Below are 24,277 nucleotides of genomic sequence, written 5' to 3'. Positions count from 1 at the left end.
GTACGTGCTGCTTAACAATTTACCAACTTTTCCTACATAGGTTTTCGGCTTTGTGGCTTTCGTTCAACTTATCGACCAAATGACACAACCTACATTGGCATACTGGAGGATTGGGCTGTGACGTGCATGTTTGAATTATGGCTTTCAGTCGGTCTACATCAACTTACGGATTTTATGATTTCATCCGCCTTGAGACACATTTATAACTGTTTATAATGCCTCTTATGACAATAAAAGTGGCGCCATGCTGGCAGCTACATCGAAATGTTGTGATCTTTTGAAATTTTGAATTTGAAATCATAGAAAAAAAGGCAAATAGATGTGACGAATTCCATCCAGAATGAGTCGAAAAAAATTAAAATCGTGCTCGATAGTCTTCGATTTGGATTAAATTTTGCACATGTTTTTGGTATGGTAGAATAAGTGTTTTCCATAGAAAAATTGATCATTTTGACTTTTGAAAATGGCCTTGAAATTTTTGCATGCAATTTATTTGAAAAATTCTAACTCTGAAACTGTTGATTTTAGAAAAAAAAAATCTATGATGAAATTGTAGGGAATCGTTTGGACTATAAGAAAAAAATATACACTGAAACAATATTTTATTAATTTTCATAAAAAAAATCAAAAATAAAACTGGGCATAGAGTATCAGCGTACCTGCCACACGATATACGAATGCGAAAATGGCAACTTTGGCAAAGAAAGCTTTCAGCTAATAACTGTGCAAGTGCTCATTGAACACTAAGCTGAGAAGTAAGCTCTGTCCCAGTGAGTACGTAGCACAGTGCTTCGAACGTATGGCACTTGGGGACAAAAGTCATAACGGGATGTTTTATGCGGTTTTGCCCTACGATGTTGAGGAGGATCTCGTTATACACAAAAAAAAACTCATTATTGGCATAAATGACACATATTACATCAGTAATGGCATGAGTGGCTTAAACGTCAAATTTTACATTTGACACCATAGAACAGTGCTCGCTTGGAAGAAATGTTCAAAATAAAAATGCATGAAAAAGTACTTGAGTCGTTCGCATGAACGATGTATGTGACATGCGTAACCATAAAAGTGTCTCAATAACCAACTTTTTATAAAAATATTGAAGTACGGATTAAAAAAAAAATGAAATCCAATAAAAAAGGTTAAATAAAGTTTCTTTTTATTAGCAACACAATTCATTTACGAGCTATTAATCATCCGAGAACTGAATTATTGCTAAAAAGAAAATTGAAATGTCGTTTGACCAGATGGTTTTATTTTCTTTTATTTCGATCATTTTCAACAGAACGTCGCAATGGTTCGGGTCAGCAAACTTTCATCCGATTTTCCTGCTTCCGAAATTGTTTGTTTGTACATGCTGTGTCCTGAACTTCCATCGAAGCCCCACTTGCAAACCAGTTTTACAGCAGTAGAAGCTTCCAACGAGATATCCTTCATGATACTGGATGCAGTACAATTCATGAGCTGTTGCAGATAGACTGTAGCAGCTGTTTCTGATGCAGAAATCGGTTTCGAAATTATTTTTTGTTTCTCTTGCTTTAGCGCATAAAGGCTAGGAAGCAAGTTCGAATGTAATTCGTCCAAAGTGCTTCGAAGCAAATTGTACTTTTGTTCCAACACATCTAAATCAATGTTCAAAGCTAATGCCTGTGCTGCAGTAATGACCTGTACTTGATCCCCAATTGAAGAATTTGATAAATTGTCAGCGAATGCAAACTCTTTGTTGATAAGATCAGCAACACGTCCCTTTTTAGTTTTTCTTGAACATTCATTGAACGGTTTGTGAGGCCAGCCTTTGCAGCCAAGCTGGAAATATCTGCATCGTCAGTTTGCTGATTGTGCGGGAGCTGAACTGGTTTTGCTAACCAGTCGGAGTTTTGCTTCACGAATTTTTGTATGATCTTCCACATTTAGCCCACTTTCGGTTTATTTTGCAAGAATAAAATTTTCAAAACGTCTTTAGCTCGTTCTCAAATATCTTGGAGAAAGAATCAGTGCCATAACTGTACACGAAATTCAGAACATGATTTTTTCAATTGGGTGGAGCGACAGAAAACTACTGCTCGAAACAATCTTTATTGATGGTTGTGGCAGCATATCCTAAAAATCATAAGATGACATACAATTGGCAAACAAATTCAGCTGGAATCACTTCCAGAATATAAAAAATACTTCAAATTTTATTTTAAGTGGATTTCAGAAAGGTACTTTGAGGTACTTTTTTGTATGAGCAAAAAGAAGATGAGTGTTTTAATTTTCTTCTGTATTGAAAAGCATGTGGCTCAGAAGCATCTTTTTCAACAATTGTTAAAATATATCACAGAAAATTGAATGGAATGACTCCTACTTACTTGTTTCAATACGGTCCATAACAATTTTCATTTTGAAAATATGGTAAGGATGGGAATAAAGCGAATTGTAGAGGATCTGGATTGACACGAAAACAATGAATAATATAGAACGATGAAACAACTTGTCAAAACGTGGTGTTTTGGTTTGTTTTGAAAACTGCACGAACTTTCTAATATCTGTACTACACGCTCAAAACATATGTTAACATCATGGCCTACTTGATTCGGTCGAATATGAAAGTTGATTTTTTGACTTTTGTCCAAGGGACGAAGCACTGTGCGTAGTGCCAAGAAGAGGAAGACGAATGAAAATTTGCAAAGGGCACCATGAGGCAACGCTACGGCTCTGAACGCAGAACAACTAGATATAATACATGAATTTTATGCTTAAAATAATACTAATAAAATATAAAATAAAGTATATGAAATCACTACGTATCACTAAAACTGACGATTAAGACGCAAATATCCGTGCTTTGAATAAAAGTTCATATGGCATCCTACAACATCTGTGCTAGGTTGAACAATGAAAACACTTTTGTTCCTCATTACCTGGAAAATGGTCTGCGTGATATATTATAACAGCTCCTCTCAAATCAAACCTCCAAAGTTGTCACCAGCACTCATCACGTTGTCTTTATTGTAAAAATAATTGATTTTTTGTTCACCCCGTATTGTCCCCAACCAAATGCAGGTTACCGATTTCCATCACGCCCTGCGTTTCCCTGTTGCCCATCAGAATCTCCCCATCATCATCATCATCATCATCATCATAATCATCGCTGTCATCTTCCGTCGTCACGTCATCCGTTCACGTTGTATCCGGTGGCCCCCTGGTCGCTTCCGCCGCCGTCATTCAACCCGTACGGCACTCCGGATGGGGCTTCCTCTGGTAGTCCTGGTCGCGGAGGCACCGGCGTAATATCCTGCGAGTCGGCTGCGGAGAAAAAGAAAGGAAGAAATCGATGAAATGTACTTCGGGATGAATGGGTTTCAAATGCAGTAGTCACTGTTAATGAGTGGATATTGTCATTTACAATAAATGGCGCTGATCATCATCACCTGACGACGACGCATTTACCAGCAGTTTATTCAGGTTTAATGCCTTTTTCTAGAAAACGGATCAATGAACTGGCTCGTATAAAATGCTGCATTTTAAAGTTTTCCATGATTGAAGCTTTAACAGTTATGAATAGTATTGAAATTTAAATTGGAAGGTACATTGATTTTTTTTGTTTAAATTCTTTATTAGTATCATTTTAAACATTACATTCATTTCTTATATGTAAGTGTTCTGTATTAGGCAACACTATCATCCTAATTTGGTATAACAAAATTAAGCTTTTATTAACGTTTTGTTAACAACAGATTACATATCATTTGCCGTAGCGGTTCAGAATTTTTACAGGTCAGTTGATTTCACCAGTTGAAACACCTTTTCAATATGCTTAACCCAACTTAACCTAAATATATAACACATTATTTGTGGCAATAGAAGATTTTCGTCTAAAATTTGTCATTGGTAAACAAAGATTTTTGACATCCCTGAGGTTACTCAGAAAAGTCAGATGTGAAAATATTGTATAATATTGGTCCCAAAATGCTGCTTTGAGGAACACCAGCTCTTACAGAAAGTCTTTCAGATTTGGAGTTCTGATAATTAACCTGAAGTGTACGATTTGACAGATAATTTTCGACTTTTCTAACAATGTATGTTGGAAAATTAAAGTTTTTCAATTTTACAACCATGCCTTCATGCCAAACTCTGTCGAATTCTTTTTCTAGCAGCAAGGCCAGTAGAATAGCCTTGATTTTTTTTGGAATGAATCAAATTTGATACACGTAAAAGTTGGTGAGTGGTCGAATGTCCATTGCGGAGTCCGAACTATTCATTGGCAAAAAATGAAATTTCGTTAATGTAGACCATTATTCTGTTCAAACTGACCTTCTCAAAAAGATTGGGTGATAGCTTCTGTAGAATTTTTGTCTAGTTTAAAAATTAGTACAACCTTGACATTTTTCCATTGGTCACAAAAATATGCCGACTGAAAACATTTGTTAAATATATTAAGCGAGAAAGACAAGCTACTTTCTGGAAGCTTCATGATGAGAATGTAGAAAATTACATCATAGCGATATTTTTGTTTTTATTTTAATTTTTTTATAATAGGTCTCACTTCTTCCAAATCAGTCCCCTAGAAATTTTCAAAAATGTTCTCTTGATTGGAAATGCTTTCGAAATCCTGAGTAACTTGATTTTCTATTGGACTAGTAAGTACTAAATTAAAATTGTGAGCGCTTTCAAACTGCATAGCAAGTTTTTAAGCTATTCGTAATAATTTAGTAATTATTTGTTTTCCACTTTCAATGCCGGAATTGGCTTCTGAGGTTGTCTCAAATTTTAGATAACTTTCCAAAGAGCTTAGAGCCAAGGTCCAATTGAAAAATTTAATAAAAAAAAAACTTCATCTATTGCAACACGACAGCCGTGTCGAACCTAAAATGGAACAATTACCTTCCGACCTTTCGTTTACTAAGTTTACTAAGGAATCGTTTTGAATGAACCCCTGTTAACCGGAAGGCCAACACAGCGCCATTTCTCTTGGAAGGTAAAATCAAATATGTAAATTTATTCCACTGGAAGAGGTTTACCACAAAAATGGAACACATATAACGTTTCACCTATCGTCCAAGAACATCGCCTCAATGGGGAAAAAAAGTTTACTCGTGATGTGTTTCATTGATGGCATTCGCAAATAGGTAGTAGAGTTCCCGATTCGAATGTTTGCATATCCTGATTCAATACATTTAGCAGTTTTTAACTGGCAGCATTTGATTGCTATATATTTCTGGATTTCTTGGCGAAATAGGAAAAATTCTTCATAAATAAGTCCAAAGTATTTCTTCCCTGATTCTTGTATGAATTGTACCTGTGATTTTTGACCAGTTTCACCAGTTAACTCCTGTTGATTTACCTTGAATTTTTATTTTTATTTTATCAGAACAATCGTTCATGTTGATAAGTTGATCGTTAGGAACCTTCCTTAGTCTGGGTACGATTCCCGGTCGGTCCAGGATGTTTTCGAAACGGAAATTACTTTGACTTCCCTGGGCATAGAGAGTATCATCGTACTTGCCACACGATATTCGAATACGAAAGGGGCAACTTCGGCAAAAAAAAAGCTCTCAGTTAATAACTGTGGAAGTGCTCATATAAAACACTAAGCTTAGAAGCATGCTCTGTCCCAGTGAGGACGTAATGCCAAGAAAAAGAAGACGAAGCTGATCATTGTTTGTGAGCTCAAAGCACGTTAGTTATTTAGAATTGTGCCCTTATAAATTTAGGAATGGCTTCAATCCATCTTCACCTCAAAATGTTATCGAAGTTTCAATTGCAATTTGGATACCAAATTTTCGCAATTAAAGCCTGAAACGAGTCAGCTTTCTGAATCAAAGAAGCATATCTTCCCAAATACGAATCAATTGTTTTAAAATTAAATTAAAATCAATAACAATGATACTTGATGGGCTACAATTCGCTACGAAGAATCTGCGCCGAATGGATGAGTCCAGGGACAAAAATTCTCATTCTACCCTCGCCTATATTGATACGCAAACCCGAAGCAGCTCCAAATAAAATCCATGTGGATCTCTGAAGAAATTCTTGGAGGACCTTCGAAAAATTCTGGGGGAACTACGAAGGATTTGCTGGAAGAACTGCTGAATATTTTTTTTATAAATTCTGTAGAAATTCCTAAACGAACTATAGAGGACATCTCAGAAGAACTCTGCAGAGATTTCTGGAGCGTATTCAAAATAATTCATGGAGGAACTTCGAGGAATTTCTGGAGGAACTCTAAGAAATTTCTGAAGGAACTTCAGAATTCCTTCAGGATCTATGGATCCAAAGGAATTCCCGGCAATACTTGCGAAAGAATTCCTGGAGGAACTTTTAGAGGAACACCGAAGAAATTTCTGGAAAAACTACAAAAGTATTCCTGGAGAAACTCCGAAAAAATTCCTGAAGAAACTTCGAAGCAAATCTATTCCGAAGAAATTCTTGGAGCAATGTCCGGAGTAACTTGAAGGAATTCTTGCAGGAACTCTAGAGGAATTCCCGGCAGAGCTCTGGAAGTTTTTCCAGAAGAAGTCTGGAAGAATTTCTGAAAAAACTCCGTACGAATTGCGGGAGGAATCCTGAAAATATTCTTGGAGGAATGGCCGAGGCAATTTTGAAAGAATTTGCCGGAGGAACTCTGAAGGAATCCCTCGAGGAACGCCGGATGAATTTCTGGAGGAACTCCGGAAAAATTCCTGAAGGAACTCCGGAAGAATTTCTAGCGGGAAGAGATCCGAGGTACATTCGATTTGCATAATTTGCTGGTTTAGACATAGCGTGGGGGAATCCGGAAAAAAATCTGGTGGAACTCAGGAGGAATTTCTGAAAGAAGAACGAAAAAATTCTAAAAGCAACTACGAAGGAAATCCAAAAAGGTTCCCGGTGGAGCTCTGGAGAAATTTTGGAGGAAATGCTAGCTAAAAACTAGAAGAATTGCTGAAAGAACTCCGAAGGAATTTCTAGAACCACTCAGGACAAATTACCAGTGAAGCTCTGGAAGAATTCCCGGACGGACTCTGAAGGAATTTCCGGGGGAATTTTGAAGGAATTCCAGGAGGAGCTCTGATGTTAAATAAACTCCAAAGGAATTCCTGGAGAAACTCTGGAGCAATTCTATGAGAAACTCTGGAGGCGTTCCTGGAGAAACTCCGAATGTGCTGCTGAAAGAACTATGGAGGCGTATCTGGTAGAACTCCGAGGAACTCCGGAGAATTTTATGGAGAAATTTTGAAGGATACTTTGAAGGAACTTTCCAGTAATTACTAGATGAAATCCAGATCAAATGCTTGAGGAACTCTAGAGAAATTTCTGGAAGAACTCATTTAAAATGCCTGGTGAAAATTCAGAAGAAGTTCCGAAAAATTTCTGTACGAAGGAGAGGAATTGTCGGAGGAAATCGGGATGTATTTCTGGAAGACATTAAGAAAAAATCTAGAAGAACTCCGAAGGAATTACACGAGGAACTCTGGAGAAGTTTCCGGAGGTAATCGAGAGGAAATTCCCGAAGAAACTCTTAAATTTCTTGAGGAACTCTGGAGGAATTCGCGGAGGAAATTTTCTACATTAATGTAGGGATTTTTTCAAATAAACTCGTGAAGAATTCCTGGTGGATATCCAGAGGATTTCAGAGGTATTACTAGAACTCTGAAGAACTCCTGGGGAAATTCCGGAAAAAAGCCAAGAGGCACCCTGGAGGAAATCTGAAGAAATTCCCGGTGGAGCTCCAAACGAATTTCCGGAGGAAATCTGAAAAAAGTTCCCGCAGGAACTCCGAAAAAATCCATGAGGAACTCTGAATAAATTCTTGTAGGACTTTCAAAGAAATTCCTGCAGGGACTTCGGATGAATTGCCGAAGGAATAATTTTTAGAGAAATTCCGGAGAAATTCCTGATGGAGCAATGGAGGAAATCCCGGAGGAACCCTGAAGGAAATTCTTCTTCGGAGACATATCTGGAGGAATTCCGATGAAATGCTGGAGGAACTCTGTAAGATTTCCTGGAGAATCCATGAAGAAAATCCAAAAGAATTTCCAGTAGAGCTTCGAAGAGATTTCCGTGCCAACAACAGTAGAATTCTCGGAGGAACTCTGAAGAATTTCCCGGTGGGCTCAGAAGGAACTCCCAGCAAAAAATTTATAATAATTCGTGAAGGAACTCCGAGGTAATTTCTAGAGGAACTCCGAAGGACTTCCTGAAGAGACTCTGAAGAAGTTCATTGAGGAGGTTTCGGAGAAACTCTGAAGAAAATCTCTGGAGGAATTTTTGGAAAAAAAAAAAAACATTAGAGGGATTTCTGTAGGAAATCTTCAGATGAATACCTGCAGCAAATGCTTGGAGGAATTTCTGGACCGAATCTGCGGAGGAATTCCTGGAGGGAACCCAGATAGAATATCTGTAAGAAATCTCTGCAAAAATGTCTTGAGGACTTCCTGATGGAAGTCCCATGAAAAAATCCTGGAGGAAAACCCCGAAGAATCATTTGGAGAAATTCTTGGTTGAAATCTCTACAGGATTTCCTGAAGGATATCCCCGGCTGTGGAATTCCTGAAGAGAATCCCGTAGGTTTGTTTTTTGTAAGAAATCCTCGCAGAAATTTTCGGTGAAAATCCCAAGGAAAATTCCAGACGGACTTCTGAAGAAATTCCTGGTGGAAATCTCTTTTCCTAGAAATTCCTAGAGGTATTCTCGTAGCAATGGGTTACATACAGTTGTGTTCCGAATAATAGTAGTGAAAGCCGATTTGGAATTTTGACAGAGAACTACAAATATACTCAATTTCATTACCACAAAATATGAAATTTTTTACACTACCGGATAAAAATTTAAGCACCAGGTGAAATCGCTCAAAATAAAAGTAGTTTTTCTTTTGCAAATTTTTGTTCAGTAACAATTTTCTAAAATATTGGCTTGTTCATACATTTATGGCTTGAGTGGAAATTGTTGAAACGATGAGTGAAGAAAAATTGAAAAGCTCAAAATACTGAAGATGTTTGAATTATTAAAACTACTATTATTTTGAGCGATTTCACCTGGTACTTAAATTTTTAACCGGTAGTGTGAAAAATTTCATATTTTGTGATAATAAAATTGAGTATATTTGTAGTTCTCCGCCAAAATTTAATGCCGATTGCTTGTAGGGAAACAAAGTTACAGCATGCCAAAGTTTAGCATTTTGTATGAAAATCGGCTTTCACTACTATTATTCTGAACGCAACTGTACATGCGCTGATTCGCTATTCGTCATATAGTAACGCACATGCGCTAGTGCTTATGCACGAAAAATCGCTAAAAGGTAACGCGAAAAATATGTGTATGGTGAAATGCATCTAACGAATTATTTCTTAAAATTGGGAACTGTTTTCAAAAAAAAAATATTTGGTTCCGATTGTACGTGATGATAATTACTACCACGCCTACCAAATATTTTTTCGATTAATGCTGTCATTTACGAGAAATTTGAAGTAAGATAAATTTCTCCATATAAAATGAAACGAGAAAACTTCTGCTGATCAACTGTGGACAAGAGCAATGCAGGTAATCCATTGCTGTAAGAAATTCCCGCATAAATTTCTGGAGGAAATCCACGGAGTAATTTCTCGTGGAAATCACAGATAAAATTATTTTAATTTCAATGTAGCGTAAACATAAGATGACAGTTAAAATAAATCAAATCCATCTATTGTTACAGCATCACGTTTAATTTTCAACTAAAGATAGTTGACTGTTACATGATCGTGTAAATTTAAAATGTATTCGATTGGAAAAATAAGCGATTTGTCGTTGACATTTCAGTTTATTTTGATGCTCCAAATATGTGCATGAAAATAAACTGAAATTTACAACATATTTTCAGCTGTGATTTTAAGTGAAATTTCTGTAGAAATTTCCTGGAATAAACCCCCAAAAGAATATCTGGACGAAATCGCTAGAGGAATTTGTGGAGGAAATCCCCAGAGAAATTCCTGGAGAAAATCGCCGGAAGAGTGTCTGGAGGAAATCCTCGGAGAAGTTTCTGGTCTCGAGTATCATTAATTGCTGATTCAACTGTTCAGCTTAACTTTATGACTTGGAGTGATTTGTTCAACACTTATTCAGCAAAAATGTTTATTGGGGAAAAAATCTCCGGAGCAGTTCATAGAGGAAATCCCTGGAAAATTTTCTTGAACAAAATCGAGCAAATTTCCGAAGGAATTCCTGGCCAAATTTCTGGTGCAAATCTCCGGATGAATTTTATTAAAAAATCTCCGAACGAATTTATGAAGAAAAACTCCGGAGGAATTTCTATAGGAAATCCCCATTGGAATTCCAAGAGGAAATCCCTGGGGAATTCTTGGGGAAAATCTTTTGAGGAATTCTTGAAAAATATCTTCGGAAGAATTTCTGAAGAAAATCCCCTGAGGTAGATCCCCAGAGGAATTTCTGCAGGAAATCCCCGGATAAATTCCTCGTGCAAATCCCCAAATCAATTCCTGGAGAAAATCCTCGAATGAATTCGCTGAAAAATCCCCGAACGAGTTTCTGAAGAAAATGCTTAAAGGAATTCCATAATGAAAGCCCCGGAGGAACTCCTAGTTGTCATCTTCAATGTACACTTCCGAGAACTCCAAACATTAAAAAGTCAATAACGATGCCAGCCACGCCCTTACGGTCATCGGGGAAGGGAAGGAATGTAAGTGTGACATCCATTGTTACTAGAGACCGAAATCACCTTTGCATCTCCATGGTTGTCACAGGAAGGAGTTAGTAGGGAGGTATCATAGCTGGATGATCAGGATTTACCTTGGTAAGTGATGAGATTCATGCAATCCCAGTTCAAAAAATCATCTATCAGTACTCTAAAGACAACGTGAACAAACGGTAAGTCGACACTTTTAGCGTCGAATCATTCAAATTTTATTTTATTTTTTAATGATAAAAATCATATGAAAGGAAAGGTGAGGCATTTGAAGTTAATGTACAATAGTCTATGTCGACATGGAGGATCAAACATGTCGCGCCTAGTAAGTGAAAAAGTGGCGTGATCGGTTAGTTCTTTTTGATCCTTTGACCTTGACGCTTGCTGCTGGGCAGTGCGTCAAGAAAGCCAAGTTTTTTTTTCCTTTTCGGGTCGTGCACCTATTTTTTTCTGAATGCTTTTATATAGCCGAGCAAACGAGTGAGGCTGAGAGTGGATTGTGGCTGCACAGTGAAGGATAAAGGATCAATTGGTGAGCTTGTTTCATGCTACTATTTCTAATCTATAAAATATGTATGACTGCACATTTAATCGTTACAATTGTGGGACGTAAATATGAATTTTCAACAAACTATGAATTGTTCGTCACTGTGAGTGTCGACACAAACTCTGATTCATGAATTATTTATGATTCACATTTTTTTTTTTCAGAACACCCCTTTTTACTTTTATTTTTGTAATTAAAAAAATTGGTTCGACACTACAAGTGTAGACTTGCGAAAGGTTCACTTTATTCAACAAACTTTGGATGGTTCGCCACTGTAAGTGTCAGCATAAGAATAAGAGTGTTCTATGATGTTCCAATCAATCGAGTTTTTTGTTTCTTTTCAAATAAGTAAAATATAATAACACATGCTTTCGTCCTGACAGCTGTAGGAATGTTACATTTAGGTATTTGTTCAACAAACTTTGAATGGTTCGTCACCTCAAGTGTCGGCATAATTTTCCACTACATAGAAATTGTTCATATCAAATGAAAATATTATATTTACAAATTAGCATGTATATATCTCACAAATCATTATTTATCATGGTCTAATCGCTTATCAAAGTGATTCCTGTGACCCAACGATCCTTCCCATTAACAAACATCCCTCCCAGTAACCTTTGTGGAGATGCAGAGGCAAACACGGTCTAGCGAAGGTTACACACTAACATTCCTTCCCCCAATCCCATCTGACTGCAAGGACGTGGCCGGCGCCGTTATTGACCCTGTATAAATAGAGGCACTGAATTATGCACATTGAAGAAGATTATGGCCAATCCCAGCCGAACTTCTAGTTGATTCTTTGTGCATTTTCACTGACTTCGGTCAATCACGGAATAGCAACCATTGATATGTGTAGTCAGTCTAAGCTAAGCTAAGCTAATAGTCTATGTCGACATGTATAGTGACGAACTGTTCATATTTTGTTAAATCCATTCATTTAAGTAACATTCCCACCGTTGCCATAATAAAAATATGTTTCATAATATATTGTACATTTAAAATAAAAGCATGTAACGAGCTCACCGAATTGGCCATCCATCCTTAGTTGAGCAGCTGTAGGCTACTTTCAACAGCATGCTCATTTCGCAAAACCAAAATATCACTCCAGCGATGCAAAAGCCTGAACTCGATTGCATACAAAACGCTTGCAAACTTAATCGTGATAAAAAAAAACTTCTGCGACGACGCAAAAAAACACATTTTTCTGGTGAAATTAAAACACAACCAAAACTTCAATCCTCAAAAGCACAAATCTAGAGAACCAGACAACGGCTCAAGCTGAAAACTGATCGATCAGCGAGTGACCAATCGATCAAGCCTTCAGCCCGATCCGCTGCCTGCTTCTCAAGACCAGCGCTTCTGAAAATTTGAGGTCCGGATTCGATGCATCTTCACCTTCTGCTTGGGCTTTAACGAAGCACTGCCCAGCAAAATGCATGCAGAATAAACCGACTTGTTTCCTCTATAGACACTTTTTTCAAAAACTGCACCAGCCGAATCTAATAATTTGCGGAGATGATAAAAACGTGACAGATCAATTTTCAACACAACCGTTCGCGCGCGCTGCCTACTGCGATCCCGTTTCTTTCAGTCAAAATTCATAATACAAAAACCTTCTTATTTTCTTTTGCTACCTTAATTCATATATTTAAAGGAAACATATTCCTTTATAATTTTGATTTCTGCTCGTTTCCATGAATTTATTAGTTGTTTTGAAATTCCATGTGATCAAGGCCCAATACCTTTTGATGGGGCCGAGTTGTGGTCTTTGGGTACCAAAATCACGTTATCGTAGGACAGATACTCACTTCATATTAGTTCAAAAGTTTCAGTGTGCTATCATATTCTTAAGGCGAAATAGGCCGTCATTGAAATCTGTACGCATCGTTGATGATTGTTGCTAATTCATCTTACGATTTCGAATTAAAGAAAACCAGTTGATTTGCACTGACACAGCTGAAAATGTATCAGCACAGTTTATGTATGTTAGCGCTTGAACTATCAAGACTGAGTTTTATCACTTTGAAAGGCAAGCTGAAAAGTCATCATTGTTGCCAAAACGAATGACGGGCTACTTAGCCGTAAATAAATCCTAAGTATGATACTATAATTTAATACTTGGCTGAAACATTTTCCAAATAACCTAATTTCAGTCAGATCTCCTATTAGACGCTGCCACCCGCTTTACGACCAGCGCAATTTCTCAGCTGTCGTCCATTTGATTCAGATGAAATATTGAGTTTATAATATGCCTTAGGCATCTGTGGGGTGTGTATGTTCAATACCTTTCCCCAATGAATGCGTATCTTTAATACCTGTAAGTGTTTGGTTTGTTGATTGATAGTGTTGAAGAGATTTGGTATTTTTGTTGGTCCGCAAAAATGTATGACAGGTAATGTTAGTATTAGTTGTGCAGGTTTCCCAGACAGACCCACTAGGCATACAAGTAGGGCAATAGTATGTCTTATGACCTTAACCACACAGGATACCACCCAATGAGCTTTTAAAACCCACCACCAGATGTCCGTGAGCATAACATTCGGGCGGCGAAATGGGGGCCATCGTAGATATCCCGAATGAAAAAGGGTAATGACCGACGACCTAGGTCAAAAACCTCTTGGAGAAAATGCAGATGACTGGTCGTTCACTTGCCCGGACACAGCTGAAGAGAATAGCTGTAAAGCTACAGTTTGGATATTGAATACATTGAAAGTTACAAAGCTAGACGAAAGATTTATATGAGTGTCGGAAAGCAGCGATCCTGGCAACCCTGGCAGTATGCTACTTTACCAATAGCAGATTATTTATAGATTTCGACGGATGAGCATGAGAGATTCGAATAGGTTCCACACTGCTGGCTATTGTGACATGGATGAACACATCTCTCTAATCTCTCTTATCTCGATCGGGAAACATCGCATCGGGATGAGATTGAGGAAGAAACTAGATTGTAAGGCAAATTAATGTTAGTCATAAGTAAGCTTCCGAAGAGTAGGGCACGCGTGCCATTTTAGTGCTAAGCAATAAATGTTTTCTAGTCGTAATTAGTCTTGTGCGATAATACATGTGTTTGATTGCCGTTTTTAAAATATGTGTTTTATGTGCAACCTTGGAGCTGGAAAACCCCGGAACAGCTAGACGCTGATTAGGATCAAGGACATCGGCAAATGGTCACTGTTGGTGCGAGGATTATTAGGTTGCCATTATACCTATCGGTTGCACCCCATCAATGTTGGGGACGAAAACCCACATACAGTCCACATCTCTACGAGGTACGTTGGATCCCCGACATTAAATGGTCCTTCGAGCCGGATTCGAAGACTCTCCGGAAGAACACATTGCGAACCAAGCGGCATCTTCACAAACCGGGACAATAGCCATTGTCTGAACAAAGGATCGTCATCCCAAGCCGACGAACAATTGGTTGAATGTACTATACGCTCTCCATTGTGGATCGATATAAAAGGATTTTCTGGATACAAAGCACCTTGGCGCTGGAATTGGACGTTTCTTTGGTTGTTGCGTTGGACGTTGACTGGCATAAGCGGACCGGGACACTAATCCCGCATCAAGCCCTGTTTTCACAAGTAAGCTAGAATAGATTAGTGTATGTCTGGCCGAAGCCATGGTTTCTTTTATCTAACACCTGCATTTCGACGTTCTCTCCATTGTGCTTTTGAATCGGCCATTTGGGGCCGCCCGGAACCGGTCAGTGGATTTGACCTTACTCTTTGGATCTGGATGGTGTGAACCAAAACACACCAACAGTAGAGGCAGCCGCCGTTCAACCCTCAACAAGACCTACATCAAGAAATCAACCATACAAGAGAAGGGATACTGGTGTTCACAACAACGAGGTCGTTGACCGTATCGTCATAACAACCCTACGTTTTTTGGCATGGACATAGTCGCATGAAGAGGCAGCATGATTTGTTACCCGGTTGGGTGAGTGCTATTTAGAATAGTGTATTGCCGAAGCTAGCAAATAGATATTGCATGTTTTTAATTAAATTTAAACCTCTTCGACACTTATTTGGCCACGAATCCCTACATACGAGAACTGTTCGTTAGAACAAGTCCGCTTTCTGCAGTTTGGTTCCTCTTGGATATTTGGATGCTTAGCTCGTTGGACTAGCCTAGCTGTTCTTCTCACGGGTGAGTTAGAACGGTATATGTCCTCCGAAGCAAAGGTTTTTGGAAACTACATGGATTTTCTCTTCCTCCCCCTCATTTTTTGGTGAATTTGAGCTGGCGTTTGTGAATGCTGATTGATTGAACGAGAACTGCGTTGTTTTATGGTAGCCTTCTTCAGTCTCAAAGGTGAGATACATGGTATATGGCCTGCCGAGGCCTAGGACGACAGATTTTACATAGTGTACCCTCCTTTCCCACAACTAAATCGATCGCGAGCACTTCTACGAGTCTAAGACATCACGCTGTTTCTACTGGATCGCTGAGTTTGTCATTGGAGTTTCTTCAGTTTGGCGTCAACCTACTGTTGCAAAGGTCAGTTATGACAGTATATGTCCGCCGAAGCTAGGCTTTTCGGAATACTACACCAGCACTTCCATACATTTACCGGTACACCGTGACGTAACATCATCATGCCGTCGACCAAGAGCTCCCCAACATTGAAGGCATTGAAGGCTCAACTGAAGAACATCCAGTCATCTCTCCATGACATATCTCGTTTCGTGGAACAGTTTAGGGAGGAAACCAGTACCACCGAAATAGCGTTACGTTTAGATAGAGTTGACAAATTGTGGGAAAGGTATTCTGAAACTTTAGTGCTTGTAAGGGGCCATGCACAGTTCGAAGATGAAGACGACGTATACGACAAGGAAAGGCAGGCAATTAGTGATCGTTATTATGAAGTCAAGGCATTTCTCCTCGATAAGTCACGAGAGCGTCGTCCATCACGAGAACACGAGCAATCATTTCACGATACTTCTATGTTTGGAGGATTGGATCACGTGCGGCTTCCTCAAATTAAGCTGCAAACTTTCAATGGCTCTGTAGACGACTGGTTAAGTTTCAGGGATCTTTTTACATCTCTCATTCATACAAAGGCGGAACTTCCTGAGGTTGACAAGTTTCACTACCTTAAAGGATGTCTACAAGGGGAACCAAAGAACTTAATCGATCCTTTACCCCTCACCGAAGCAAATTACCAAGTGGCTTGGAATTTACTTTTGAAAAGGTATGATAACAGTAAGGTGCTAAATAAACGTCAGATTCAGTCGCTTTTTAAGCTGCCCGCACTCCAGAAGGAATCCGTGGCTGAATTGCATTGCCTTCTTGAAGGATTTGAAAGGATAATACAAACTCTCGATCAAGTTGTTCAACCTCGAGATTATAAGGACCTCTTCCTTGTAAACTTTCTCACCACACGGTTGGATCCGGTGACTCTTAGGAGTTGGGAAGAACAATCGGCATCTAAGGATCAGGATTCAGTGAAGGATCTCACGGAATTCCTACACAGACGGATAAGGATATTGGAATCCATGCCGTCGAAACCGATGGAAAGGAATATTGCTCAATCACAAGCCCCTTTGAAACCTAAATCCTCGATAGTTAAAACTAGTTATAATGTGGTACAGAACTCTACAGTACGGTGCGCGGTTTGCAAGGATAGCCACTTACTGTATCAGTGTTCTGGATTTCTTCAAATGTCCGTTATGGAACGGGATTCAATACTGAAAGCTAATGGTTTATGTCGTAATTGTTTCAAGATTGGCCATCAGGCAAAGGATTGCCAATCAAGGTACTCTTGTCGGAAATGTAAAGGGAGGCACCACACCCTTGTATGCTTCAGGTCGAATAACGATGCGAAAGTTGTACCACCTTCCAAGGTCAACAATCTTCCAAACCCTAAGGAACCTCATGGATCATCAAGCAATGCAAGTACATCTAATGTGGCAAGTTCGGTTGTCTCTGAGACCGTGGTATCTAATGTAGCTCATAAGGTTTCATCACAAGTCCTTCTGGCGACGGCACTAATTCTTCTGGAGGATGACGAAGGAAATCGGTTTCCAGCAAGAGCTCTCTTGGACTCTGGATCAGAGAGTAACTTTATAACGCAATCGTTGTGCCAGCGTATGCGTGTACAAAGAAGCACCGTAGATGTCTCTGTGCTGGGTATTGGCCAATCCGCTTCAAAAGTCAAGCATTCTGTCACTGCAACAGTCCTGTCCAGAAACACTGAGTTTTCCCGACAGATGGAGTTCTTGGTCTTGCCTAGGGTCACTGTTAATCTGCCAACAACTACAGTCAACACAGCAGGGTGGTCCATCCCAAGTGGATTTATGTTGACAGATCCTTCATTCTTTCAACCTAACATGGTAGATGTAGTCTTAGGAATTGAATGCTTTTTTGATTTATTCCACACCGGCCGGAGATTTTCGCTAGGAGAACGCTTACCAACATTGAGTGAAACTGTATTCGGCTGGGTAATAGGCGGAGGAATTTCAAGTTCTCAGCATTCTTTACGGGTCAGCTGTAACTACTCGTCTTTCAGCAACTTGGAAGAATTGCTCGAAAGATTTTGGAAATGTGAGGAGTTGGAATCAACAAATGCGTACTCGAAAGAGGAAAGAAAATGCGAGGATATATATCAAAAGACGGTTGAACGTTCAAAGGACGGGCGGTATATCGTAGCACTACCGAAAAATGACACAATAGCACGGATCGGTGAGTCGAGGGATATCGCATTACGGCGGCTCTTAGCTACAGAACGTAGACTCGCGAGAAATACCAGTCTAGCCGAGCAATATTCCAGGTTTATAGAGGAATACCTTCTGCTGGGCCATATGCAGAAAGTATCAAACGAAGATTCTACCAATCGCTGCTACCTTCCGCACCATCCTGTCGTCAAGGAAGCGAGTACAACGACAAAGGTCAGGGAAGTATTCGACGCTTCTTGTAAGACCTCTACTGGTTTTCTCTCAACGATTGCTTACTATGCGGACCAACAGTTCAAGAGGATCTTCGCTCGATCATTCTTCGGTGTCGTACAAAACAAATAATGTTGGTGGCCGACGTTGAAAAGATGTTCCGACAAATTCTTCTACGACAGGAGGATCGACCTTTGCAGAGTATCCTGTGGCGATCATCAACAGCAGCGGAAATCAGCGTCTACGAACTATGCACTGTCACTTACGGGACTAAATCAGCGCCATTCTTAGCTACGAGGACGCTCAATCAACTGGCTTTGGATGAGGAACATCGATTTCCGCTAGGGGGCTATCCATTAATTACGTAAGGATTTATGGGGGGAGGGGGGGTTTGAGATTTCTTACGCGCCATTCAATTTATTTTGGATTTTCATACAAAAAATATTATCATGGGGGGAGGGGGGGTTGAAAAATCCCGAAAAATGTCTTACGTAATTAATGGACCGCCCCTAGCAGCGAAGGCTATCTACGAGGACACCTACGTCGACGATGTTTTGACAGGGGCTGATAACATCGAGGAAGCCAAGGAGCTGCGACGTCAACTAGAAAAACTGGCAGAATGTGGAGGATTAAGACTTCGAAAATGGGCATCGAACTGTTTTGAAGTATTAGAGGGAATATCGAAGGAAAATCTGGCAATTCAAGACATGGACAGCGTTAGTATAGACCCGGATCCTTCGGTTAAAACATTGGGGCTCTCGTGGATGCCAAAAACGGATGTCTTTAGATTTGAGTTCAAGTTTTCTGTAATAGATGCAACTGCAGAACTTACAAAACGGCAAATCTTATCGGTCTTTGCTATGTTATTTGACCCATTAGGATTGGTAGGAGCGGTTGTCACCAGTGCGAAGGTTTTAATGCAGCAACTATGGACTTTAATAGGCAAGGATGGTCAAAGATTAAACTGGGATAGTGCGCATCGTACCTTCGTGCTGTGCGTACACGAATTCTCTCTGCTCTTGGAAGTTTTCTTAAAAACTACCTAAAGCAATAAAACAGTACTTTTCAGTGCTACAAAAACAGTACTTTTCAGTGCTTAAATTTAAAACGGTACTTTTCAGTGCTACTAAAACAGTACTTTTCAGTACTATTTTTTCTACTATTGATCCCTTTACGATCCTTGTTTGGACCCGTGCCTTCGATTTTTCGTTGGACCCGTTGGCGAAAGCTAGCGGTGGTAATCCTTCTTGGACACCGTCTTGGGAAAAAACCTTTCGAAGGTCACGTCTTCTTTCGTTTATTAATTAAACATGGTATCAACAACAAACAAAAGGAAGGGTGAATCTCTGAATTCACTACTTCCTTCCAAAAAAAGTGGGTTTTAAAACTGTCACTACACGTGGCAAGAATGGAAGAAAGGACGTTTCCCCGGAATGCGAACTTTCTTCCAAGGGTGAAATGAATAATTGTATCGAAATGAGCAATCAGTTCGATGCTCTAGACAAATTTTCCGAACACCAAATCGAAGCAGCCTCTAGCCCAGGCTCTTTGATTCAGGTGAGGAAGCAAAGAGTGCCGCCTATCGTGGTCAGTTGTTCCGAATTTGGGGGATTTAGGCAGGAGATCTTGAATCAAGGTTTCCTTCCAAATCGCAAAGAAAAGAGACTGTCGCGTTTTGCCGGAAACTCTTAAAGATCGTGAGCTTCTTCTCAAACATCTTGAAGAGAAGAAGCACAAATTTTTTACTTATGACGACAAAACTGAACGTTTGTTCAAAGTTGTCTTGAAAGGTCTCTCAAGTGACTATAAATCACCTGAAGAGATCAAAAATGGAATAAATGATATACTTGGATTTTCCCCAGTCCAAGTAATCATTATGAAAAAGAGAACCCAATCTGGCATTGTTCGGAAAGGGCTTTCTCAAGAATTTTATTTAGTTCACTTTAACAAAAAAGAACTAAATAATATTAAAGCTTTAGAAAAAGCAAAACTTTTGTTTGATGTCCGTGTGACATGGGAACATTTTCAGAAACCTGGAGGAAATTACCAGAACCCCACTCAGTGCCGTCGGTGCCAAAAGTGGGGTCATGGTACAAAAAATTGTCGCATGGATGCTAAATGCATGATTTGCGGAGGTTCTTCTCACGCCAAAGACGTCTGTCCAGTGAAGGAAGATACCACCAAATTCATATGTTGTAATTGCGGGGCTAACCATAGGTCCAATTTTTGGAATTGTCCTTCACGCAAAAAGGTCATTGAGGCTCGTGCCAGGCAGATGAAAGATAATATCCGTTACGATAACGGTCGTTTCCGGAATTTGCCTGGTAAAGTATCGAACAATGCTCATTTTTCAGTTAACGATCGCTTGATCATGAATCATACCCATCAGGAAGATCATAATCATGCTCATTCACAAACTAATTTTAATCCGTCGGGTAGCCGTTCGAATCTTTCTATTTCGAATGTATCTACCCACGGTAAATCCTTTGCCGATATCGTAGCAGGAAATTCGAACTCCTCCCCTGTTCGATCCATGGGTACCCATTCTACTTGTTTCAAATCAAGTGGAAAAAACCCTACCGCCACAGGTAATTCCGCTTCTTCGTCTACCGGAAATTCCAATGGGAAATCACATGACATGTCTGCCTCTGATTTTAATTTTCTAACTGAACAATTGAATCTAATGATTGATGCAATGTTCAAAGCCACCACTATGACTGAAGCTGTCCAAGTAGGTGTAAAATTTACAAATCAAATTGTTATTGGATTACGTTTTTCTAATGGATCCAAATAATAATTTAAATATTTTAAATTGGAATGCTCGTTCTCTGAATGGTAAAGAGGACGAGCTGTTTAATTTTCTTACGGTTAATAACGTGCATATAGCAGTTATTACCGAAACGTATTTAAAACCTGGATCTAAACTCAAAAGAGATCCTAACTTTTTTGTTTATCGTAATGATCGACTTGATGGGGCATGTGGGGGAGTTGCAATCATTATTCATAGGCGTATAAAACATCAACTGTTTTCATCATTTGAAACTAAAGTTTTTGAAACTTTAGGTGTTTCTGTTGAAACACAGTTTGGTAAATATACTTTCATAGCTGCCTATTTGCCTTTTCAATGCTCTGGGCAGCAAGTTAATTTGCTCCAAACTGACTTGCGTAAATTGACTCGCAATAAGTCAAAATTTTTTGTCATTGGTGACTTTAATGCCAAACATCGGTCATGGAATAATTCTCAAAGTAATTCCAACGGCAGAATTTTATTTGATGAGTGCTCTTCAGGATATTTCTCAATTCAATACCCTGATAGCCCCACATGTTTTTCCTCTTCTAGAAATTCATCTACGATTGATTTGGTCTTAACCGACTCTAGTCATCTTTGTAGCCAACTGATTACGCATGCTGATTTTGATTCTGATCATGTCCCTGTTACATTTCAAATATCCCAAAAAGCGATTCTCAATCCTATCAGCTCCACTTTCAATTATTTACGAGCCGACTGGAATATATATAAAACGTATGTTGACTCTAATCTTGATGTTAACATTTCTTTAGAAACTAAACTTGATATTGACAATGCTCTTGAAACCTTAACAAATTCCATTGTTGAAGCCCGGAGCATTGCAATTCCAAAATGTGAAGTAAAATTTGAATCCGTGATTATAGACGATGATCTTAAACTCTTGATTCGTCTTAAAAACGTGAGGAGAAGGCAATTTCAACGCACTCGCGATCCTGCTATGAAAATTATATGGCAGGATTTGCAGAAAGAAATCAAGAAACGTTTTGCTCAATTAAGAAACAAAAATTTTGAAAATAAAATTTCTCAATTGGACCCTGGCTCTAAGCCCTTTTGGAAATTATCGAAAATCTTGAAAAAACCTCAGAAGCCAATACCGGCATTGAAAGAGGAAAACAAATTATTACTAACTAATTGCGAAAAAGCTCAAAAACTTGCTATGCAGTTTGAAAGTGCGCACAATTTTAATTTAGGACTTACTAGTCCAATTGAAAATGAAGTTACTCAGGAGTTCGAAAATATTCTCAATCAAGAGAACGTTTTCGAAAATGCCTGGGAGACTGATTTGGAAGAGGTGAGAACTATTTTTAAAAAATTCAAAAATATGAAAGCTCCTGGCGATGATGGAATTTTCTACATCCTCATCAAGAAACTTCCAGAAAGTAGCTTATCATTTTTAGTTGATATATTTAACAAATGTTTTCAATTAGCATATTTTCCTGACAAATGGAAAAATGCTAAGGTTGTTCCAATTTTAAAACCAGACAAAAATCCTGCAGAAGCTTCTAGCTATCGTCCAATCAGTTTGCTTTCCTCCATCAGTAAACTTTTTGAAAAGGTTATTTTGAACAGAATGATGGCCCACATCAACGAAAATTCAATTTTTGCCAATGAACAGTTCGGATTCCGCCATGGACATTCGACCACTCATCAACTTTTACGTGTAACAAATTTGATCCGTTCCAACAAATCTGAAGGCTATTCTACTGGTCTTGCTCTTCTAGACATAGAAAAAGCATTCGACAGTGTTTGGCATGAAGGTTTGATTGTAAAATTAAAAAACTTTAATTTTCCAACATACATTGTTAGAATAATTCAAAGTTATCTGTCAAATCGTACACTTCAGGTTAATTATCAGAACTCTAGATCTGAAAGACTTCCTGTAAGAGCTGGTGTTCCTCAAGGCAGCATTTTGGGACCAATTTTATACAATATTTTCACATCTGGGGATTTTTTTTTATTATCGGACAATTTGGGCCGGAGGTTTTCCGATTTGCATGAAATTTTCACCAGAGGTAGAGCTCGTGGATACATGACCAAAAGTGAAATTCAAAAAAATTATAGAGGCCTATTTTCCCGGAAAACTCTAGATGAATTTTCACGATTTCTCTATATACCTCAAACTTTGAAAATTCATATCTCCTGAACTATGCATCGTAGAACAAAAGTTTTTTAGTGAAATCGAAAGGAAATTTTCTCAGCAATCTATTAAAAATATAAAAAGAAAAACATTTCTCGGAAAATTTTTCACCATGGAGAAAATTGTCGGAAAAATAGCGAAAAAATTATCGTCTGTATCGTGAAAAATTTTCAAAAAAATATTTTTTGTTTTATCAATCCATACCCTAACTTTCGTCCATAGACGCCAAAGTGGTATCTTTTACCGTTTAGGCGACAGAACTGAAAAACCGATGACCACCCGCACGCTTCCCATAGGAAAATGTGTGCTATTGTGGGCCTCATAACCGTGCGCTAACGGCGGCAGTAATTTACACGCATTGTAAGTGTAACGCAGTAAACCATCCTTTCCTTTCCAGTCAGAAGAAGCTTTTTGTCAATCGGAGCACTCTCCTTTGGTTTGTTGGTCCTTTATTCGTAACGTTTACTATTGAGACCAACAGTCTTTAATAGAAAACGATCCTAACATTTAATGATATAGGTAATAGGAACTGACCCTCAGCAAGCATGGGAAAATTCACTCACTCACCCGAATTCCACCGATGAAAAATAGCAAACAAATCTGCTGCTATCGAACATTCATGATAGCTGAACCGTCCTAGGCGGAGTGTAGCATGGAAGCGTCGTGTAAAAGCGACAATCGGAAGGAACGCGAAGAGAAGTGAATACCAATACACTTGTATCTGCGAGGCACGAGTTAATGCACTTAGCATCCATTCGCCGAATGCATTGAACTGACTGAGAGAATTCCTACTCACTGAATCATTCCGTGATGTGGACTGCCAGTCAGTGAACGCTCATTAGCACTCAAACCCGAATGCCATCCGAACGGAATCAGAATGTAAACAATCATTCCTGGACAAACATTTCAAAAGGGCACATCGACATTGGTAAACATTGACTTTGCAAACCGCTGTTGAACCCAATTCAACTCGATCACGCTCACCAATACCACTATCAGGAAGAGCTAACACCAATCTTTCTGATAGTGGGGTTAGTTTGCGTGGGCGAGCTAAAAAGGGCTCAACAGCAACGTTTCTGAAAAAAGCTCAAGACCTCTTGGGCCCTTTTCAAATGTTTATCCTTTGTCCGAATTTTGGTATTGCATTCGACTGATCAGATGCCGTTTTTTGTTTCTCTTAGTGCTCGCCGAAGAAGCAGAATGGGCACTGGAAATTGAAACGTTCGGCTTGGCTAAAAAA

The 24,277-nt window shown here is 39.0% G+C and overlaps 1 long non-coding RNA gene across 1 annotated transcript in view; it reads right to left on the bottom strand.

Moving 5' to 3' along the window:
- Window positions 1–2,964: 2,964 nt before the first annotated feature.
- LOC5570984 overlaps window positions 2,965–24,277 on the bottom strand; it is a 29,674-nt gene continuing 8,361 nt past the window's right edge. The window contains exon 2 of the long non-coding RNA XR_002501896.1: window positions 2,965–3,291. This is a non-coding gene — a long non-coding RNA (uncharacterized LOC5570984). The remainder of the gene's footprint in view (window positions 3,292–24,277) is intronic.

This window comes from Aedes aegypti, chromosome 3, assembly GCF_002204515.2.
Source record: "Aedes aegypti strain LVP_AGWG chromosome 3, AaegL5.0 Primary Assembly, whole genome shotgun sequence".
Classification (NCBI taxonomy): Eukaryota; Metazoa; Arthropoda; class Insecta; order Diptera; family Culicidae; genus Aedes; species Aedes aegypti.
The sequence above is the reverse complement of the archived record's forward strand: the minus strand, read 5'-3'. Positions and strand labels throughout refer to the sequence as shown.